The sequence below is a fragment of the Leptonychotes weddellii genome, chromosome 11 (genome assembly GCF_054177405.1).
Source record: "Leptonychotes weddellii isolate Sample4059 chromosome 11, ASM5417740v2, whole genome shotgun sequence".
In the NCBI taxonomy this organism is placed as follows: Eukaryota; Metazoa; Chordata; class Mammalia; order Carnivora; family Phocidae; genus Leptonychotes; species Leptonychotes weddellii.
This window is the reverse complement of record NC_138379.1, coordinates 64,664,720-64,688,226: the sequence shown is the minus strand read 5'-3', so window position 1 is coordinate 64,688,226 and position 23,507 is coordinate 64,664,720. Positions and strand designations below refer to the sequence as shown.

At 40.3% G+C, this 23,507-nt stretch overlaps 1 protein-coding gene across 2 annotated transcripts in view; it reads left to right on the top strand.

The window, feature by feature from the left end:
- MAML2 (mastermind like transcriptional coactivator 2) overlaps window positions 1-23,507 on the top strand; it is a 334,492-nt gene that overhangs the window by 292,911 nt on the left and 18,074 nt on the right. The gene's annotated exons all lie outside the window — the stretch shown is intronic.

Here is a 23,507-nt window from a genome sequence, read left to right as displayed (position 1 = left end):
GTAGCATCGCCTTACGTTAATAAAACTCTGCTATAGGGCCAAGTGCTTCCTCAAACATTCTGTCAGGTGATCCTTACAAACCCCACTCAGCCTCATTATGGGCCCCACTGGGACACTTTTTCAGCTTTTTTGTACAGCTGAACAAATAGGCTCAGAGAGGTTAACTGATCTGCCTGAGGTCGCGCAGCTAGGAAATGGCACAGCTGGGCTTAAACCCATGTTTTTTGACTCTAAATCTACTGCTCTTTCTTTTATAGATATTTAGAGGAACAGACAGACAGGGACACTGAGAGTGGACTAAGTCCAACGACTGTCACATATGCTTATAGGGCCAAGTGACCCTTTTCAAATCGGCTCCCCAGCGTCCTTCTCTACCCTCCCCACCAGACGAAAGACTAATCCTTCTAAAAGCCCTCTGCTCTCTGTTTGCTACCTTAATCCCCAAGATCCCATCTGTTACGTCTCCAAACACAAATACACATGGCCCATTTAACAGCAGTGATTCCGGGAAGAACAAGAAAGGCAGGAAACTGGGACAAAATTCCCTGATTATAGCAGGGCAGGCATTGGGGTTTGGGGACAGATTCAGGACAGGGACTAGCAATGAGATCATCATGGCAGAAAGAATAAAGCAACAGATAAGCAGTGGGAACACACGCACTGGATCAGCAGCATGGAATTTAACACCGTGTTTTCAGGGTGCCCTGCCCCGTGGGTGGATCACATGGATGGAGAAACGGGCAGTGACAGAGATCCAGGCGAACAGACAGGGTGAGCTGGTCTCAGAAGTGTCATCACGAGCAAGACAGTGCCTCTCACCCTAGAGAGTCTGGGCTGTAGATACTGGAACTTAGTTGCAGACCCATGACAGGGGTCCTCCAATCAGAACCAGCTTCGAGGTGTGAACTTGGTCTCAGGAACAAAGGCAAAAGCCTTGTTTTCAGAACCCGAGACTTGATTCAGGGCCACACTTGACATCCAGCTTCTGAAGAGAGATGCCGAGCCTGGGAAGAGGCAGGACGGGGCATTCCTCAGTTTGGGGCATGACCCCCATAGCCTGTATTAATCAGAAGAAGCGAGGTTATGCTGCAGTAACAAATACCATCAATATCCCAATGGCTAAAACACAAAGTTTTCTTTCTTACACAAGATGTCCACAATGCGGGCAGCAGATCTGTTCGTGGTAGCCATTTGGGGACTAAGGGGGATGAAGCAGCCAGCCACCACTCAGCATTGCCAGGTGCTGAACCAGAGAGAAAAAGAGACAGTCTTCAGAGGTCTTGCATTAGCAAATAAATTCTTAGCTAGAGAGTGACACACATTACTTCGGCTCACGACTCATTGGCTAATCACACATCCTCACAAGGAGGCGGAAAGTACAATCCTACCACAGGCCCAGGAATCAGAGAGGCACAGTCAGTGAGCAACCCTCAGGGATGTTCTGATGTCTTAGACTCCTGATGGATTATTACCTTCAACCTTAGTTGGGAAACTAAAGGCGTCAGTTCTAGGAATCTGGAAAACTTAGATTTTTCCATTCATTTAACAAGCACTTTTCAATCATTGCTCTATGTGACGCCATTCTGATGGCCGTGTATACAATGAGCACATACAATTCTTCCTTCAAGTCCCAGTCTAATGGGGAAGAGAACAAACCCACATAGTGTGACGAGAGTTCCAATAAGGAGAAGCCCAGGATTCTGTGGAACGCACGTGAGAGGTAATTGGGGTACACTGAGCTGTGAGGAGATAAGGTTAAGGAAGGCTTTCATGTTTACATGTAACTCTCCTCCTTAAAATACACACACACACACGCGCACGCGCGCACATACCACACACAAAAAATGGAGTAAGCCAATAATCCTCAGCGCTGGAGTCTACCCTCTATTCATTTAGCATAGTTGTCCTTACCCTCCAAAGACCACACTTCATAGAGGATTGCTTCTGGTTTTATCCACTAAAGTCTAGCTCTAGACTGCTGGTGACTTGAAGGTAATTCAATTTGAAAACGACTAACAGCCTCTCTCTCTCATTCAGACAAAAATATACTCCCTTAAACTCTGCCACTGACACCTAAAACTCCCATTTCATTCACTTTTCTGGCCAATGCATAAAATACGCCCATGGAACGCCAAATGTTTTCTGACAGCCAACATACAATAAACCCCTACCACCTCCGTTCCCAGTAAGCCTTAGTATCCACTCAGCGTCAGTCACCTGGCATACCCAAAAGTATGGTCTGTGGACCAGCAGCGTTGGAATCACATGGGGAGCCGTGAAAATGCAAAAACTCAGTACCACAGGCCCCCTCCCCCACCCTCCACCCCCAAGACCTACTGAATAAGACTCAGCCTTTTAACAAGATCACAAAGTGATTCATATGCATATTAAAGTTGGAAAAATACTGACCCGACTGAGAACAAGAGAAATTGACCATGAGATAGATTATTTTTTATACCAAAAAGGGGATCTTTATAAATCTGAGGCATGCAGTCCTAATGGGGGAGGCAAGTATGGATTAGACTTCAGAAGCCAGCGGGGGTGGGTGGGGGGTGGAGCCCTGCGCTGAGAAGAGTTGCTTAAGAAAAATGAGAATCTGATGAAAGATCGGGAGAGACAGCAGAAAAAGGAGTTTTGAAGGCACACTTTACCCCCTCCCCTTTATATTCTTTTGCCTAAGATGGTCTAGGGAATTATGCTGGCCTTTGTTGGGAGTTTAGACATGAAACAAGGATTCAGGGCCCTTCCTTTTCTCCCTGCTCACTGAATCTGTGCATGCAGAGCTGCTCCATCTGCACGCACTCCCCTTCGCTGACTTGTACCTCCAGCATGGGCCATGCAGGGACTGAATCCATTGACTAAAAGCTCTCTGTAGCCTCATTAAATGGCACTTAACTACCAAATAGCATAAACTCCAGAACTGGGAGACTCAGAGGGACAACCAAAGTCTGCCCTTTTGAGTTATGAACGTGGTGGGAAATTTATAAACTAGCAGTTGGATTTTTTTTGTAATTTGAACGATAGTTTCATCTAAAATGGATGACCATGTCCAGTCATATCCTTCCAACATTCAGGCCTTCTAAAGTTGACCTGTTCCCCCAGCCAAGCTGTTTCGTAGCTTGCCAATCCACTACTGACTGCTAGGAGTCTGGTTCTACGTCCACATTATTATTACTATTGTGGCTGTTAGCCTTTCTCTGCTGAAGGAGCTGTAATGGGCAATTCAAGTGTGTTTTTATAGGACTCAGAAAGTTGAGTTACTGTAGCCCAAATAAAATTTGCTAGGCCAAGAGTTATATCTGAACTGAGTGAATGGCTAATTCTTTTCATAACATTTTTCCATAATATGGCTCTAACTGTAGTTTATTCAAAAGCTTGTCTATGATGTTTGGAGCACATCCAGGAGTGCATCTCCACCCAGAAGACCTCAAGGTGAAGAAGCTAATAGCTTTCTGTCACAAAGGTAGTAGAGACCAAACCCTATAGATATTATATTCAAATGATTCCTATGATCAGGATGATAACTAAAGACTAATATTGGCACTATTATAACTTCACCAGTAATACTTATTAGTGAAATTATTTGCTGTATAAGCAAAACCAATATACTAAACTGCGTATATTATGAAGCAGATGAAATAAGAGTAAGAATTTACAATATTAAAGCATTTGCCATTTTCCCTTTAATAAATCATTTGTATAAGCATATAACCCGAAACAAACAAAACCCCTCCACATTCCATTCTGCTACCTCTCCATCTTCTTGCCCCCTTTTCCAGCAGTAGTACTTGAAAACGTTCTCCAAAAACCCTGACCCCCGCTTCTCTTTTCATTCTATTTCGAGCCCATTCCAATCAGGTTTTTGTCTCTAGATTTCCAATGAAATAGCACTTGTCAAAGCCAGCAGTGCTGTCCGGTTGTCCATTTCCATCGTTAGTCCTCAACTGTCATTTTCCGTGACTTATCAGCAACACTGAATCTCTGAGTCACTGTCTTCTTGACACCCTTCCCTCGCTTGGCTTCAGGACACCACTCTTTCATGGTCCCAGGTCTCTTCTGCTGGTTTCTCCTTCATCTATGGTTTCTAAGCAATGGGATGCCCAGAGGTCAGCCTTTGGACTTCTGTTCTTCCGTCTATACCCACTCCCTAGGTGATAACATGCAAATTCATGGCTTGAAATATCTTCTCTCTGCTGACAACCCGCAGATGTATATTTTCAGCCTGGATCTCTCTCCTGAACACCAGTCTCATATATCAAGTTGCCTACCTGACAGTTACACTTGGCTGTGTGAAGCGTCTCAACCTTGACATATGCCAAGTTAAATTCTTTACTTCCAACCCCCTCTCTCTCCCTCTCGAAACCAAAAACAAAGCAGAAATATGTTTTGCAGTCTTCCCCATTTCAGAAAATGATCATGCTATACTTCCCTTTGCTCAGACCAAAAATCTTCTAGTTGCCCTTGATGCCTTTCTTTCTCTGTCCACATCCAGTCCACTGATGAACTTCGTGGGCTCTGCCGCTGAGTCTGTCTGACACCCAGCCACTCCCCACGGCCACCACTCTGGTCCAAACCTCTCTCTCTCTCCCCTCAATCCTTCTCACTGCCTTACTGGTCTTCCTTTCCCATATAAACACAGCTGATAGAATGATCTTGAAAACATAAATCAGATCATGTCACCTCTCTGCTCAGAATCGCCCACTGTCTTTCCATATCGCTTAAAGTAAAAGTCTGACAATTGCATACAAGGCTCTCCAGGATCACCTGCCCCCTCCACGACCACCACAACTCTTCCCTCCTCGACAGCAGTCACATGCTTCCGACATGCCAAACATGCTCCCATCTCAAGACGTCAGGAATTCCTCCAGCTATCCCTTCACTCCAGATGCCAAACATCATCTTATCCCAGAGGTCTTCTCTGATCACCCTACCCCTCCAACCCATACCTCCAGCCCAGCCTATGGCCCAGTCCTGCTTTCTCTTTCTTTGTAACGCTCATTGTTATGTGATACATTGTTTATTCATCTGTTTATTATCTGTCTTTCTACACTGAAATGTCTGCTTCATGAGGATCAGGACCCTGTTTCATTTACTGCCACAACCCCAATATATGGCACAGTAGGAGCTCAAAATATATTTTTTGAAAGGAAAAAAGGAACAAAGGAGGGAGGAGAAGGAGGGAGGGAGGAAGGAAAGAAAAGAGAAATCCATTCTCATATTCTCCTAATCTCAGAGTATGGTTCTGTTTTTAGGATTTTATTAATTTTTCAGATCAGGGGTTATATAAACCAAGGCATACCTGTCCGTTAACTGGATGTCAATTTACCAGTTACTAACTGAGGGATATTGTGCAATTTAGTAGACTTCGCTAAAACCCTCATTTTCCTCATCTTTGAATGGAGGGACAGAATAGTAAAATATACCTCAAAAAACTAGTGAAGATTAAGCAGGGTAATGGCTTTCGATTGCTTAGTAATATGCCTCAGTCTTAGCAAGCCCTCAGTACATGTTGATTATTATTATTACTATTATTATTGTCATTACTAGTTACTTCTCATATATTTCATCTTACTAAATTATTTTTAAAATTACTACAGCTTGGGGTACCTGGGTGGCTCAGTTGGTTAAGTGTCTGCCTTCGGCTCAGGTCATGATTCCGGGATCGAGCCCCACATCGGGCTCCCTGCTCCGTGGGAAGCCCGCTTCTCCCTCTCCCTCTGCCCCTCCCCCTGCTTGTTTTCTCTCTCTCTCTGACAAATAAATAAAATCTTTAAAACATAATAACAAATAAAATACAATTATTACAGCGTGGGGTTCCTGGTGGCTCAGTCGGTTAAACACCTGCCTTCGGCTTAGATCATGATCCCAGTTCCTGGGATCAAGCCACCTCAGCTCCCTGCTCAGCGGGGAGTGTGCTTCTCTCTCTGCCCCTCCCCCCCGCACCCCCCTCTGGTGGGCTCTCTCTCTCTCATTCCAATAAATAAATAAAATCTTTAAAAAATTACTCCAGTACCAGAAATTATAAATTTTATATAGTTCCCATGTATCACAAGAAAGGACAACTGGAAATATTTAGACTTTTTTTTTCCCACCCCACCTCACCCCCCCTCCTTTTTTTTAGCTATTTAAACAAATCTTTTCCTTAGAATGTTTGACTCTGTTCTTCTGGCTCTGTCTTCTAATCTGAAAACATTCTAAATCAAAAGTTTAGTCTTTTCTTCTTTTTCAGCATACTAACAGTGTACAGTGGATCAACCCTTTTCTGTCTGTTCCTGAAGCCCATAATTCCATGCAAATGTACCACAAAGGGCATTCTGGGCATCTGTATCTGAATGGACACAAGGAGCCTTCTATTTTCTTTCACAAGCCCTCGTAAAATATTATCATAGTTACTTATATCCCCACAATTAGTGTTCCTCCTAGCATCTGAATATCTCTGTCGGATAGGATGGTACATGCTCTCTTCAAGCTTGGGGAGGGAGAGATTCAACACGTCAGCTGGAGCCAGGTGTAAAAGGCTTGGCAGAGGAGCATCATGTCTATCAAGGGTCCTGAATCTGGTGCGGGGGTGGGGGGGGTGAGGGGGGGATGTGAAAATCTGATCACCAGGCAACTTCCTGCCCTGGGAAGAGCAGGGTGGTCCCAATGGCTCTGATCTCCAGTGCCCATCGTCTAGACGTCTTCCCCCTTCTCCTCCACTCTTTCGCTCTCTGCCCCCTCCCAACAGGAACTACATCCCCGCCCCCTCCCAGATGCTAAGCAGCGTCTATTCTCACGCCTTCTCAGACAGCGGCTCCAGATTCAGGTAATAAGTTGAAGTACAGCATTTCATGGAATGAAACTAAGTCTGTCTATACAGACAGAGAGACCCAGTCTGAAGTACTGATAAGAGCTGGCCATTGGGGCCAATCGGTTTAAGTAAAATTAACTGTTGAGCAAAAGGACTTTAGAATCAACCTGATGATGTACTTTAAGGCAGCCCCAAACGCCGTGTATGTTCCCTAGGGACTGCCCGCCTTCACCTCCTTTGTTAAGGCTCTGGAAGCCACAAAGTCGTCTCTGTGTAGACCTCTCCTGAAGTTATATTCTTCCTTTTAAACTGTAATGAGAGGAGAAGTTAACTAATAATTATAATAGGCACCGGTATTAACTGAGCCTTGTTAATATGAAGCACTTCATATGCATTATCTCCTATAATCCGTACATTCACGATCTCCATTTCACTAATGAGAAAAACAGAGATCTTAAGACTTGAGTAACTTGCCCAAGTTCTAAGTACAAAATCTACATTCTTAACAGCTATGCCATAATGCCTGCAGAAAATTAACTTCTTTTTCCGTTCACTTTGGTTTATGCCTTCTCTGTAGTATAAGGGTATCTTCTACACATTTTGCGTAGAAGGGTCTTAGCTAATATGCCTCCATGAAATTGGCTTTACTTTTTTTTTTGTCTTCATAACACTTCGATGTTATTGTTCTTTGCTCTTCCACATTTATTGGATTGGTTCAGTAGAAAATATGTCTGCAGCTTCATACTTTTATTTTAGCCAACGGGAGTACCGCATTTACAAAATGCTTTTTTACATATATCTAATACGAAACTGGAAATTAAGCATCATACTACTTTTGCCGATGAGGATACTGGAGTTCAGAAGAATGAAGCAACTTAATGTCACACTACTCCATATCAAATACAGGCCCTTTATCTCCGAACTGTATACTCGTTGCACTGGACTACATTGCTTCCTAGTCCCATATATTGTGCTACTCAGCTTCTGGCTGAGTTAGTTTTGTTTTGTTTATTATACTAATAATATAGCAGGGCTCCGAAGTCCGGCTGCCTGAGTTAGAATTTTGACTCTATTGCTTACTATCTCAATGAATTATTTAACATCTCTAAATGTCAGTTCTCTCACCTGTAAAATGGGAATATTGGGGCGCCTGGGTGTTTTAGTCGGTTAAGCATCTGCCTTCAGCTCAGGTCATGATCTCAGGGTCCTGGGATCCAGGCCCACGTTGGGCTCCCTGCTCAGCGGGACTCCCTTGCTTGCCCCTTCCCTCCACCCACCCCCAGCTCGTGCTCTCTTGCACACACTTTCTCTCTCTCTCTCAAATAAATAAATAAAATCTTTTTAAAAATGGGAATACTAATAGGGCTCTTATAGAAGGTTGTTGCAGTTATGAAAAGTGGTAGTGCATAAAGTGTTCAACACAGTGACTGATGCATAGTGAGTTCACAATACAGGATACCTATTACTGTTATTTATGGATAATGACTCAAATACACATATATGGGAATTTCTTTGAAATTTGCATACCCCATTATTTAGAAATTGCTCTAATGTTCCATGCCATCCACACACAGTTTTAGAGTCCCTTAATTTGTCATTGATTCAGGTATTTGCCCTAAGATCTTGACATAAGCCCCCAAAGGTTACAAGCTTAGCTTCTAATTGGAGTAAGATTGAGGATGAGCAGACCAGTTGAAGCCAAATATTGTGTTTAAAAGTAATTTGTGTGAGGTGAAGACAATTTACCCTAACTCCAGAGAAATGTAGAATCAGTTAGAGTAGATTACTACAAGTTGAATTGAGTTAAAGCGATCAATTAGTTGGTTTATAAGAATGTCGTCTCAGACCCTCTCAGCTCCATCTCAGCTGTCCTCTTGTAGTCTGTCGCTGCTTTCCTTCACAGTTCAGAGTTCACTGTTGTTAGTTTTAAATGTTGATCCCAGGAGGCTCCAGTTAAAAGATGTTCATTTTCTGAATGGGGCTTTCTAATAGGCTGCTTTGATCTTAACATGAGTCAACAACCATTATGTCATCCCTGTCACATACATTTGGGTGAAGAGCTTAGCTACCAGTAATAAGGTGGTCTCTTCATTTGTGGAATGTCATTGTCATTTTCCCTTCCTTAGTGAATGTAATTCAGTTTGAAAACATTGCACCTCTATGCTAAAATGCTGAATACACTGGGAGAATTGCATATTTCATATTTGTGATTGGATTTCATGCTTTAGTTTTTATATTGTAGACATACTAGTTAAAATCTATTTGAATATGATATTCTATGTTACTTATCACCCAGCTTCAATAAATAGCATTATTTTGCAAAAAAAAAAAAATCTATTTGAATAACTGGAGATCTGTCATTAGTTAATTCTGACTGGTTTGCAAAGAATCCTTAGGATTATACCATTTTGGCTTTTGTTGTTGTTGTTAGAAGTGATATTTGTTGTTGAAAAAAAATATATCTGCTGTTAACTAACGGACTTCCCTTGGTAATTTTGTTGATGTCATTTCCATTAACCCTTGCCCCTCACCTCCTAGAAACCTGTGCTTCATGGTGGCTCTTCCTTCTTCACCTGACCTCCTAGTTCATAGGTAACATGGTGTTATTTATAGTGTTATTTACATGTTAAAAAAGAAAAAAAAAAACAGAACCTCCAAGTCAGCCTATTAAGATGAATACATATACCATTGCATAACCAGCTGAGAAAGATAAATAGTACCTAGTCAACTAATTAAAAACACGTAACAAAAGAGAGCATTGAATAAAATGACAATGTCAGTAAACATTACGAACCTGTTGCTTTGTGAAACAGAATTATTTGAAAGAGGATTTCTGAAAATATTTTTATTGCGTTTTAAAGCATGGTGCTTTGTCAGCATCAAAGCCATTTTTAGGTAGAAACAGTAGTAAAGGTATCTTCTGTACATGGCACAACTAAATTATATCAACGTCTTGTGTTGCTTCAGGAAACAAACAGATTTCAAAGGTTTATTCTAGAAAACAGTGTTTAATCAATTTCTTATACGGTCTTTGAACATAATCTAGTAAGCAGATGTGGAGTTAACGGCTTATTATGTTCTCACTCCCTGTATCCATTCAGAGTCTGCCAGGCTCGGAATAAAAGTCAAGACATGTGCACATAGAAACTCTGTAGATGTTTGTAGCATTTGGAATTAAAATAGTGAGAAGGCTGCCTGGGTGTCCCTTCAGACATGGCACAGTGGAGCAAGGGGACAGGAAATATGCCAGACTGCCTCTGCAGGACACTGCTGAGAACACGTGCATCAAGGAACAAGGAACTGCTTAATGATTAATCACTGTCAACCTTTGTTCTCGTTAAAGACTTGATTGTCGGACAAGGCTTGTAATGAGGGACTGTTTTGGTGCCTGTTGCTACGAGATGGTGTTCACTGATCCTCCGTGGATGTAAGCCGCCGTGCCGGGCTTGCCCAAGTCGAACACACTAGAATGAAAATGCTCTAACAGTGCCTGCTAGTGGTGCTGGAAGGAGAGGCTCCAGACATTCTGTTTCCCGAGCATTACTCCAGCCCCAAATTAGAGGACAGCTATCCAAGGGTTTGGCTCAGCCGACTTTTGGCACATGAAATTTTAGCAAAATAATTTTGAGAAAGTTTAACAATAGAAGAGATAGATAGAAGTAGATTTATGGTAGTGATGGTTTAGAAAGACTCTCCCCCAGCCACACACACGCACATACGCGCAGACACCTTTTCTTTTTGACAAACACAGATACTCGGAAATCAAAATTTAAAGTCGTGTTACCGTTTCTTTTGCCTTATATAAATAAAATATCGTGCTTTGCAAACCAAGTCCTTAACCACCAAATCATGTGAGGCTGAAGTGTGTGTTGGCATCTTTCTAAAGGCTAAGGGAAAAAAATCCCACTTATTCTGTCATTGACTAGCTGGCTTATGGACTTCTGCGTAACCGTTTTTGAATCTTTATTTTACTGCTATAAAAAGATCAATGGGACATTTTAAAGGAGGAAAAAATGCTATTTTTAAACGTAAAAAATTATTCTTCTGGGTTGATGTGACCTTAAAAAACTCTAAAATTTTTATAAACGTCACTGCATCATTATCATGAAATTACTTCTAAAATATATCCTTCTGTGGGAGGACTAAAAGATACGGAATAACTAAAACTGTTGGTGATGCTATCAGATTATACCTACTACCCCCTAGCCAAAAAGATTTCTTTATAACAAATGAAGCCTGCTTTGGTTTTTTGATGTCTGCACGAAGCGACTTTTCTCCTGATTTAAGTCTTACTTAATAACTATGTGGTTCAAAATATTACAGGTCCTCTTCTTCCTTCCTTTTTTTCCTGTTCCTCCTAATTCATCCACAATATAATCAGGGAAGTTGAGTAGGGACTTCTGGACCTCCAGCAATATAAAACGGGGCCCCTACAGAGTCTGCGGATAACTGAATATTCTGCCCATACCAGAAATGATCGCGTATAACTCAGGGAACTGCCTCTCCAGAGTGTCCCCTGCATATAAAGGTAGCCAGGGGTCTGGGAAAACCCTTTTGGTCTGCCTCTGTATCTCTCAGTAGATTTGCTCTAAATCCTCCCAAACAGGAAAGCCAGTTTTTATTTACATCTCTAAACAGCAATCCAGTCTGCTTGGCAGAACAGTCACAGTATATAACCTATAAACACCGGTTTTCGTAGTCTCACCTCTGTGTTTATATACGTATCCACATGTGATTAAAGATATGGAATGGAAGGGGCGCCTGGGTGGCTCATTTGGTTAAGCAACTGCCTTCGGCTCAGGTCATGATCCTGGAGTCCCGGGATCGAGTCCCGCATCGGGCTCCCTGCTCAGCGAGGAGCCTGCTTCTCCCTCTGACCCTCCCCCCTCTCATGTACTCTCTCTCATTCTCGCTCTCTCAAATAAATAAATAAATCTTTAAAAAAAAAAAAGATATGGAATGGAAATGTTCTCTGATCGCAGTATTTATCTGCTGAGGTTACAATGAGGAAATATCCTAAATTAAGACAGAGATCAGGAGGTTTACAATGATACTGATAATTATAACTGGCTTGGTCATTTAAGACATATTAACAGTGTGCAGTAAGTAGATCATCCCCAGTGCTACAAACTGTTCCCGATTCAGTTCATGGAACTGCAACCCTCTAAGGAATATCCTTTCATAAGCCATGCTTTATAAATCCTGGTAGGCCTGATTGGTTTTTTTTATCCTTGACCATAGATAGAAACGTTAAGGAATACTCGACCGTGTTGTGAGGGGAGAGCCTTGAACAGACGTCCTTGGACAATATTTCTAGTGGCTAGCCTAAAATCCTGGCAGGAAGAACACATCAAAATAAATCACTCTCTATACAACAATGTGAATTATTATTTGCATTTAAATAGAAACGCTGCAGCCTTCCTGTACTGTAATAGATGCTTACAGGTAAATTACCGCACTTTTCATGACTTCCCCAAGAAGTGAAGGGATCATATATCAATGCCCCTGTTTTCTTCTACCCTCTCAAGACCAGTGTAGTAGTAAGTACCCAAGTTAGTTTCACTGATGATAACTTGACTAAAAGTTATTCTCCACACACTAATAGCCTCTCTTTGATCTTTGTAAGTGATCAATATGATCAAATTATTAAAATAAGCTGTATTATCCAAATGTATTCCTTTTCCGCCTAAAAGCAGTGATCACCTCACTTGCTTTTATAACCAAACACCAGGTAAGATCCCAAGATTAATATCTTCTTGGTATGGAAAGCTATATAGCAGGGTATATGAATGAATGGTGTATTACCTAGGAGAAAACCATGAACCCAACTGCCAAAAAAAAAAAAAAAAGATTCAGGTAGAGTAAAAAAAAAATATGTGAGAAAAAATATTCAGATTTAATTGAAAAGTAAAGGAAAAGTAGCACTAGGGGATAAAATAACTGCTGTACATGAGGATGGCCATCTTCAGCATTGAGTGGGCTATTTATTTCTTTTAAGGGAACTGAATTGCCCTACGTTTTGGTCAGTTGTGCATTAACATGATGTCTACCAATGTTATTTTGTTTCTAAAGAGCTCAAAATACTTTAGCTTAATTAACCCTCAAAATATTGATTAATTTAATCACATTTCTAAAATGGAATACTGGGGTGCCTGGGGGGCTCAGTTGGTTAAGCATCTGCCTTCGGCTCAGGTCATGATCCCAGCGTCCTGGGATCGAGCCCCGTGTCAGGCTCCCCGCTGAGCAGGCAGCCTGCTTCTTCTCCCTCTCCCTCTGCCATTCTCCCTGCTTGTGCTCTCTTACTCTCTCTCTCTTAAATTAAAAAAAAAAAAAAAAGACCTGGCAAGGATGAAATAAATATGGTGAACTTCAACGGAAAATCTATCAGGTAAATCAGGTCCTTAGAAAAAACAACTGCTTGATTGAGTTAATTTGTTTAGTTAAGTAACATTTTCAAGCCAATTATTTGGTAATATTGTTGGTGGGTTTTAAGTCTCCACCATATCCAGTATTGTGACATTTCACATACTTGGCCCACATTCCGTTAAGTTTGTGAACAGGCTAGAAATTTTAAAAATTATTTTTGTGGGCTTTTTTTTCTTATGTGGATGGCTAGATAACAATATTTTTCAATTATAAAGGGAATCCAATTGGCTCAAATTTAGTCACAGTTTTGATTTAAATATTCAGAAATCTCAGATATATACTAAATGAACTGTTACTTGGATGCAGCCAGCAGCTGAAGAACTGTTGCTGTCCCAGATGTATATCTTTTAAAAAGTGCCGCATGGATCTGGAAAACACAAAACAGTGTAAACACTGGTAACTGTACAATATATCAGTCTCCCCTCATGTATTCTCTCCTGATCAGCCGTTAGGAACATAAGCCACAAATGTTTACCCAACTGAAAAATCACTGGACAGTTATGTTCAAATCAAGGATCTGTTTCCAGTTACAAGTAACAGAATCCAATACAATCAACCTACCTGGATTGCTGAGGGAAAAAAAGTTTAAAAGTTCACACAACTCTGTATGTGCTAAATTTAAGTTCAAGGTTTTAATTTAAGCAAAAAGACTTGTATAGTATCTTGAATTGACAAATAATAATAACTATTCTTAGGTGAGGCATTTTGTATGATACTTGATATTGATATTTGTTATTTCACTGAAAACTTTTGATATATATGTTACTTTCTTAGTAACACCTAAATAATTGCAAATCATCTTATAGATTAAGTTTATCTGATTTTCAAGTAGTTACTTAATTATTTATTGAGCAACAAATATATTCCAAGTATCTGTTTTATGTCAGGCTTATGTGTGCTAGTAGAAATGCATAGATGGGGCGCCTGGGTGGCTCAGTCGTTAAGCGTCTGCCTTCGGCTCAGGTCATGATCCCAGGGTCCTGGGATCGAGTCCCACATCGGGCTCCCTGCTCGGCGGGAAGCCTGCTTCTCCCTCTCCCACTCCCCCTGCTTGTGTTCCTGCTCTCGCTATCTCTCTCTTTGTCAAATAAATAAATAAAATCTTAAAAAAAAATGCATAGATGAATAAAAAGTCTGAAAAGTCTTTTTGAAGTAATAATAGTGACGTAAGAGAAAACATACATGTAAATAAATAACTGATATATTCTATGAAAAAGAAAATACAAGATGTGATTAGGACTCAAGATGCGATTGGACAGTGTGCCAACATAGATTGTCTTACTCTGAATTCTCTATTCAGATGAATTGATGGGTTCAGCTTGTGAACCCAAAGTTATACTAGAAATCCTTGTAAATGAAAAAATGTCATAAAAAGTGCTCGATGTCCAAAAATATTTTAGTAGTCTCCACCATCTTGTAATCCAAACAGACATGGAAAAGCTAAAATACTGTGTGTGTGTGTGTGTAAAACATCCCCAATCTTAATACTCAACAGAATTAATAAAATTTTTAGGTACCCTCTTTCTAGATTTATAACCATAAAGTAACAGCAGATCTGGTAATAGTTGTACAGCTGATCTGATCAATGTAGACAGATAATCAAACCAAAGAAAGTTGACCTTCCTCATTCTTTCCCACGGTGGACTTTTCATTTAAGGTTATCATTTTCCTAAAACGTTGTTTTGGTACTCTGCAGATCAAAATGGGTTTGTATGGTTAGCATAAATAAGATTTGGTAAATAATTTAACCTGATTTTCTGGGAATTGATCCAAGTGAAACCTCTAATCTTTTGAAGCTCATCCCTTAGTGAGTCTTAGGGAGAACTCAGCTTTTTTGAAGTCCCACTGAAGTATTTAGTGGCTTGCTTTGCTAATCCAAGGGAGACTTCAGGGCTACATTTAACAGAGAACAGATGGCTCCTTTTTAAATGTCCTTTGTGGTCATTATAATAATACATTCAAAAATAGCTAATCGTGTCACAGTAGAGTATTTGGACACATTTGAAGATATTGGCCACAGTCACTATATTGTGTCAGTGTACCCAGAATTCTATGTTTATTAGATAACCTGCAATCACCACGGTATTCTCTCATTTCTCTTAAGAGGAGATATGTCAGAATATGTGGGCTACTTTGTAGGTTAATATATTTTGTATATTTTAGCCCAGAATGGATAGCCAAAGCATAAAAATTACCTCTAGCAAAATGTTTTGTAGATTGTTTTTTTGTTTTTTGTTTTTTGTTTTTGCAGAATCAGAGGAAAAAAACAGACTTTTTATAGAATCAGTTCAGAAAAGTCCAATGTTATTAGGAAAGCTATATATATACTTTTTTTTTAAGATTTTATTTATTTATTTGAGACACAGAGATACAGAGAGAGAGAGAGCATGAGCAGGGAGAGAGGCAGAGGGAGAGGGAGAGGGAGAAGCAGGCTCCCCGCTGAGCAGGGAGCCCGATGTGGGGCTCGATCCCAGGACCCTGGGATCATGACCCGAGCCGAAGGCAGACGCTTAACCATCTGAGCCACCCAGGCGCCCCGGAAAGCTATATATATACTTCTATGTTGTGCTTTCCTCAATGAAGTATATGAACAGATCCAAAATGAAGTTTGAATTTTTTCAACATTCCTATCCCTAAAGCCTCAATTTTTGTTTACCTCAATCACTTCAGAAGAAAATAACCAGTGTGATTTCCTGCCCCTCACCCCCAACCAGATCAGTCCAGTATTTGTACATTATAGTGGCAAAACCACTGCATGTCATGTTGTTAAGTTACATTGTAGACTCAGTGAAAAAGAGAAATTGAATTATTTCATGACAGTGGTATTTATTGTTAGCTTGATCCAATAAAAATGGAATTTCAACAACTCTAGCACTAGAATGTAATTTAGAGATTATAATCTAACTTCCATTATCTTAAGAATGAAGAAAATAAGGTCTAAAGAGTTTAAAAGAGAAGACTATGAAATTAGCAAGGTTCACAGGTCACATGAACCAGATTCCTACAAGAATCAATGAAATAATGTCAGTTTGTGTAAGTAAGAAGAATAAGGAAAAATTGTCAAAGAAAGCCATAGTTTCAAATAAATGCTAACTTCTCTTGCATACCTCCTACAAGCCAAAGACTGCCGCATATTTTACCTACTTAATTTTATTCAAGCCACACAGCAATTATATGAGGAAGGCAGTATTATTTGCCCCTTAACAGAGGAGAAACTGAGACATTGAGACTTTCATAACTTGCCTGAGAACAATTAGTAAGTCATGGAGGAAATATTTAAACCTAGGCATGTTGACTACAAAGGTTACATTTTTCATCATTATAGTGTTTTGTCATGTGATGCCACAGAAGACATGTAAGAATTTTCTTAGATTTCTCACTTCTCTATCTTAAAGAGATAAGAAGCTAAAAGTAGTCTATAAAATTTTCATTAAAGTGAAATTCTAGCATCAAAATTCTGTATTATTATTATTATTTCCAAAGGAAAAATCTTACATTCCTCCCCAAGTATTAGAAGCCACCTAGGGAAATCAATTTGTAAAAATTCCGCATTTGTTTTGTGTATAATTTGGACATCATTTTGATTTAAGAACCAGCCCTTTAAACAGTTTTTCCTTCCTTCTGAACGGTGGTGTCACTTACCTCTTCTTCCTTCTCTGTTACTACTTGTTTACTGGATTGCCTTCACTTTCATTGAGAACAGAAAATGTTGATATTTATCTCATCCAAAACCATAACACCTTCCAAACACTTCTAGAGGAAAAGCACAATTTTAAGGTAGAAAACCGGTTCCTAATATATGTCCCTTTGAAATGCATGTTTTTGTACAGAGGAGTTATAAGCCTAATGTAGTTACACATTATACCGAAGGGAGAAGAGGAAGGGATTAATATCAACACGAGTTATAGAATAGGCCCAACAAAAGATAAAATTACCCTTAAACACAATTCCTTAATCTTGTTTTAATTGGTGGAGACAGTGGTGAAATGCTTCGCTATTGTGAAGTGATTGAGCACATCTCTGCATAATTATTGCTTGTTGGTTTATTGCTGGTATTATTATAAACAGCATGCTGTCCTCACTATCTGATGATCAGAAATTACATTTTGTTTAGTCCGGTACCTTAATGTATGTGTTTGATATTCAGTAAATACCAGATTTATTTAAGAGGAGATACTAACATTTATTTTGAGTCTCTTACGTACCAGATACCACTATACGAAGCACTTCACTTACTTTATGCCATTTGTTGAGGTAATATTGAGGAAAATATTATTACCCCCATATTTGGGGGGGTATTTGGGATTGGGATTTGAACCCAGTTCTGCCTGATCCCAGAATCCACTTTTCACTATTGCTGCCTACCCACTCAAATTGCTTTTAGAACAGAGGGATGTTTTTTAAATATGTTGCCAGTTACCTTATTCTATTAAGCCTTTAAGGTTCTTTGCATTTTAAAGGCATATGTTTTTTAAAAAGACAAATTTCTTAACCTATCTCCTCATCTTAAAATGGGAATCATAATTAAAACAGAATTATTGAGGAGCTTAAATGAGATAATAAATGTCAAGCCCTCAACACAGGTCCTCATACATAGCTTTCAAAAAATGGTAACTATTGGTAGAAACTATACTCCAGTGGTGTGCCTTCTTCCTGCCTTCCAGGATATCTGCTCCTACCCACCCACCACCATCATCATGTTCTCCATCATTGCTCACCACAAGCTCTTTTCCTTTCTAGAATATCCTTTATGCTGTGGGCCTTACTAAAGTGATACACTCAGAAAAGCAACACTGAATTCTACAGTGTTACTCAACCTTTGCCTCTCTGTCCTATATTGGCTTTCCAGTTGCCTTTGAAAAGAGCTAGCATTTTTATCCCATGTACCTGACAGCAGGAAGTTCTGACCCCATTTTCTACCTTCATGTGGCTTCTTCATTTATCTATGTATTTATTTATTAAAAAAAAAAACCCAAACAAACACATGTATGGAGGGTCTGCTGTATACCAGGAAAAACATGATGAACGTCCCAGCCTTCCAAGCCCTTCTACTGGGAGGTGGATATAAGCAAACAAGAGTTGTGATACAAAGTAAAAAATGGTCCCTAATGAGGCAGTACCAACTGTTATGGAAGCACAGAAGAGGGACACCGAAGAGCCCTGGGAGGCCAGAGAAGACTTCCTGAAAACATGACATCTGAACTGAGCCTAGAAAGAATGAGTGATCCCTTGGTAGGGAGGAGTGGGGGAAGAGGGCTCCAGGCAGAGATGTTGTGAGCAAATGCAAAAATGCTGAGAGGAGAAGGAGCTCTGTGAGTTTGAGGAATTTCAGGTAGGTTAATTTCACTCTAGGATAGAGTGAAGAAAGCATGTGTTGAGAGATGAGACTGGGGAAAGATGCGGAGGCCAGATCAGGGAGGCCCTTCTCTGCCATTTTCAGGAGCTAGGACTTGATTCCAAAGGCCGAGAGGAGCCATGGATAGTTTTAAGCTGGGAGTGCAGTGTAGAAGATGTATCCGAGTGGAAAATCATTTCGTTACTTTCATAAATACTAACCTTTGAGGGGCAGGAGGTGGAGTTCTCAACCTGAGGTCAATGGATGGTCTGTGGATGTTTAGAAAATGTGTAAACTCCCTGAAAATGTAGACAAAATTGTTAGTTGTATGTGTATGTCGGGGGGAAGGGAGGAGAGGCAGAATCCATAGCTTTGCGAAACCCTGCAAAGACTGTGTTATCCAAAGAAGAGTTGGAAACCACTGCTCTAGGGACAGAAAGCTAAATGCTAACTTACAGAGTAGAAATTTCAGGTCTGCCACAAAGAGCCCTTCTAAAGTTAAAGAGTTTCTCTTTTAAGAAAAATTTCTCATTCCTTCCCCTGAGTTACCAAACTCTTCCCACTCCGCCCTGACCCACTGACGTTATGTTCCTGGCTGCTCTCCCACCTAAATGCTGCTTCCTCGCTCATGGAACTGGTCGTCTGTGCCAACCCATAATAAGTGTCCACCCCAGAGGCTAAGAATAGATGCAGTGTCCTGGTGACTTGAAAATTAGGTAACATCTGAAGGATGAACTCTACAGTGACCACAAAATTCATTCTGATCATTTGAACCAAACAGATTATAAACATATGATCAGGAGGTTCCGAGCAAGCAAAGAAAAATGCCCTGTTAAGTAGAAGGAAAAGGCAGCTACTATTCGTAATTGCAAAGGACAAAGAAAAATACTAGTCCAAATAAAATCTTCTGTGTTTGCATGTTCCACCTTCCCACATTTTCCCAACCCCACCCCTCACCCCTAACAAGCCATTTCGATCACACAAGCTACAGTTCTCCTAGGCAGATAGGTTTGGTTTCATTGGTCTCTCCTTAATACATTTTCCTGGGTTTGTGTGTGTGTTCTTCCTCTTTTAGGTAGGTCTGTGACCTCGTGCAAGTCATTTTGTTAAGCTTTCTTGGCAGTGTCTTCATCTGGAAGATGAAGCTGGATGCTTTTTCAGCTGTCACAGTTTGTAATGGTGGCTGGAGTGGAGGGTGATTGTAAACAGATCTTGTGATAGCTGTTTCTTGTTCCCAACTCACCAGTCCCTTCCAAGGATTGCTGGGTACTTTCTTGAAGGCATTTTATCAATTTCACATAAGCAGTTCCTTGGCCAGTATAGCCAAATAGGGCAAGGATCAGGAAACTCTTTCCACGAAGGGCCAGGTAGTAAATATTTTAGGCATTGGGGGCCATGAGGACTCTGCCACAGCTCTTCAGCTCTGTCGTGGAAAGGCGGCCCTAGGCAACACGGAAATGCACGCGTGTAGCTAGGTGCCAATAGAACTGTGGTTACCAAGAAAGGTGGCAATCTGGGTTTGACCGGTCATGCCACAGTTTGCGGACCCTTGAGATGGACGACAAGCAGCCTGAAGACAGGAGTGTTTCATCCCTTCAGTCTTTCAGTTTGAAAGTTGTTTCCTGGATGATTTCCTGATAATTGTTTTATTGTCATTGTTGCCATGAAGGGCAAGAACAGTTCGATTATTTGAGCCCCACACAGCCACCTCACTCTCTGCCCCAAATAAATAACTTAGTGGGGCTGCCAGCTTGCAGGGAATCTGAAACAGTTCAGGCAACTTGTTTCTCAGGCGTAGAGATAAATAAATGGCTTCATAAGTAGACAGTTCAGAAGATGAATAGCCTGGAGGAACAGTTAAGCAGTTAGTTCATGGAGACAGGGAAAGAAGAGGGAAAGAGAGAAGAGCGGGGAAGAAAGATTGATTGAATAGCAAACCAGTTTATGAGATCTACTGTACAAACTTGCCCAGCTGGGTACTTTATCTTGAATTTGCTTTGCAAATTGCAGATGCCTAGCTCTGGAAGCCAAGAAAAAGAAAGGGCAGTCATCCCACGCCAAAATACTCTCATGGATCCCAAGTAACTTACATTACTTCATTTTTGTGGGGGGAAAAATTATTATATATCCCCCTTCCAAAATAAGAAAAACAGAGAGCCATTTTACCCAGATGCCCAGAAGAAGACAAATATTTTTTAGAGTGTTTTTTTTTTTTTTAATATTAAGAGAACAATACCTGTCTGGTAACTTTGCTTGCTTTGTGACATCGTTCGATGTCACAGTGTTCAGTCCACAGAACTGTTTTAACAGTAAAAATGGCTGAGTTCAATGAGTCTTAATATCTCAACATACTTCAATGAAACCGGGGATATTTTTGTTTGCTGCTTGAGGACATGTCTAATTGAACCCTATTCTAACTTTTGCTGAAATCAATCCTGCTTGACAGAGACTTTGCATTCCATTAAATGAAAGAAAGTGGTAATCGCAGCATTTTTATTAGTTAACATCTTTTTGAAAGATCTCTCACATATTAAGCATGGCTTACAAAGACATTTTATCAAAGTAAGACCCAGTGGCCAGGCCTGTCCTCCGATGTGTGGTACTAAGAGTTACAAGATTTTTTATTTTTCATACATTCTCTTTAAATTTTGATCCCTGACATTTTAAAGAAGAGGTCTTGGTGAATGAGCTGCTAGGGCTAGAATAGTGGAATTTATTTCTAATTGTAAAATTTGGACATTTTTTCAAAGGGACTTCAACCTGGCTTTGAGAGAAATAGAGTTAATAACAGGAAGAACAAGTCATTTGTCCCCTAAAGAAAAGGGTGCCCATTTACGAGAGTTCGGGTATCTCCTTAATTTTCTGCCAGGTCTTCTAGACACATGTTTTGCCTCCTTGCTGAGTTAGCGCTTCCCATAGTAATCTGTGGACAAGATACTAAGTCAACAAAGTAACAAATATGGGAAAGCATTCTTTTACCATGCTTTCCATACGTTAAAACATGCTTCCAGCTTCCTACGAATGTAAATCAACCTCACACACTGCCACTTACCTTTGGCAAACAGCTTTGGTCATCACACACCTGATTTACCAATGGTTTTCTAGCATCCTTGAGACCATTCTGGAAGATGTATTTTCCATCAGTAGTCCAGTTGGAAAACTTGAAAGTATAGACAAGCTGCAGGGTTTTTTCAGCAGGCTGCCTGGACTCTGATCCCCAAGGCCTAGAAGAATGTATAATGCATAGTAGATGCTCAATAAAAATTTGTTGAATAAATGAATCAGGTAGAGTGAAGATAATAATTCTAAAGACATAGCTTAATTATTGGCAGAACTTCATTAGAAGAATACAGATATGCTTTCATTGGCCTGGCAGTCCTGTACTGGATGAAAAGAAGGATCAAGAAGCTTTAACCATGGGCGCCTGGGTGGCTCAGTTGGTTAAGCGACTGCCTTCGGCTCAGGTCATGGTCCTGGAGTCCCGGGATCGAGTCCCGCATCGGGCTCCCTGCTCGGCGGGGAGTCTGCTTCTCCCTCTGACCCTCCTCCCTCTCATGCTCTCTGTCTCTCAAATAAATAAATAAAATCTTTAAAAAAAAAAGAAGCTTTAACCATATCTCAGCCCTGGCATACTACTCTAACTCAGTGGCTTACCTAATACTATAACTGGACTTTAAACTCTTAAATACACACACACACACACACACACATGCAAATGTGAAAAACTGTAAGTGCGTATTAAATGTAAATTTATATTAAATCCCAGGAGGATAGGATCAGAAGCCTATTTTGTAGGTTAGCATCAAATACTGTAATTTTATTGGTAGAAAGAGAAAATACACACACACACATAAAGTGAAAGATCATTCAAGTTCATGACTTGAACCAATCATATGGCTGTTATTAGCTGCCAAATCAGCCTTTAACTCCAGTTTCTCTAGAAAACTGGGTTTTCTGTCATAAAAGACTGCACCAGTGGAAATGGCCTAAATCATTCACAGTCTCTCTCTCTCACACACACACACACAGACACTCATCTACAGGCTGAGGATGTGCCATTTTTAGTATGGTCTCCATGAGCTTTAAGGAGACCATGTGTGTTGAAATAGAACCAGACTGATTTCTATAAGGCCACATTCTACATGGGCTGAATGGAAGGCAAAGAGTGAGGCTGAATATGGAAATCAAACCCAACGCAGCAGAGCATATTTTTCTTTCAAAATATTTTATGTACTGAAGTTTGCACAACATCTTGGCAATGACAGCAAGCCTGTGTAAGGAGGTGTTTCATGTTTCATAGCGAACATAAGGGCAAAAAAATGTAGCACCAGCCAAATACTACTTCAATCATGCAATGAAAGAATGTGCATGGTAGAGTACATGGTAAGGCCCACGGGCCAGAAGCTACAAGGCTTAAAAATCTTATACAGAATTCCAAAAGAGAGCTTATCTCTTATTTTTATATCTTTTGGTATTGTGAAGGGATGAAACTAAATTTAGCTCCGTCCATCTGTTTGACTAGAGAAAGAGATGTAGTTGCATTTTCTTGGTAGGCAGATCTTTTCTAAATCTTAGAGGAGGCTCGTTTTCCAGATTTCCCTGGAAATTAAGTTGAAGTTCACCAATTTTGCCAACACTAAGCATTCTGCCCACCTCTTTCTCTTCATTTTTCCCCTTTCTAAATAATTTTTTAATCTCTAGAAGAAAACAGAAAACTGCCTAGCATATTGTAGATATTCAGTAAAATTTATCGGAATTCATGAGTGGACGGATGGATGCACAGGTGACTAGATTAGGCATTAGAAGATCTGGATTTTAAATAGCCAAACTGTGGAAAGAGCAAAGATGTCCATCGACAGATGACTGGATAAAGAAGATGTGGTATATATATACAATGGAATATTATGCAGCCATCAAAAGGAATGAGATCTTGCCATTTGCAACGACGTGGATGGA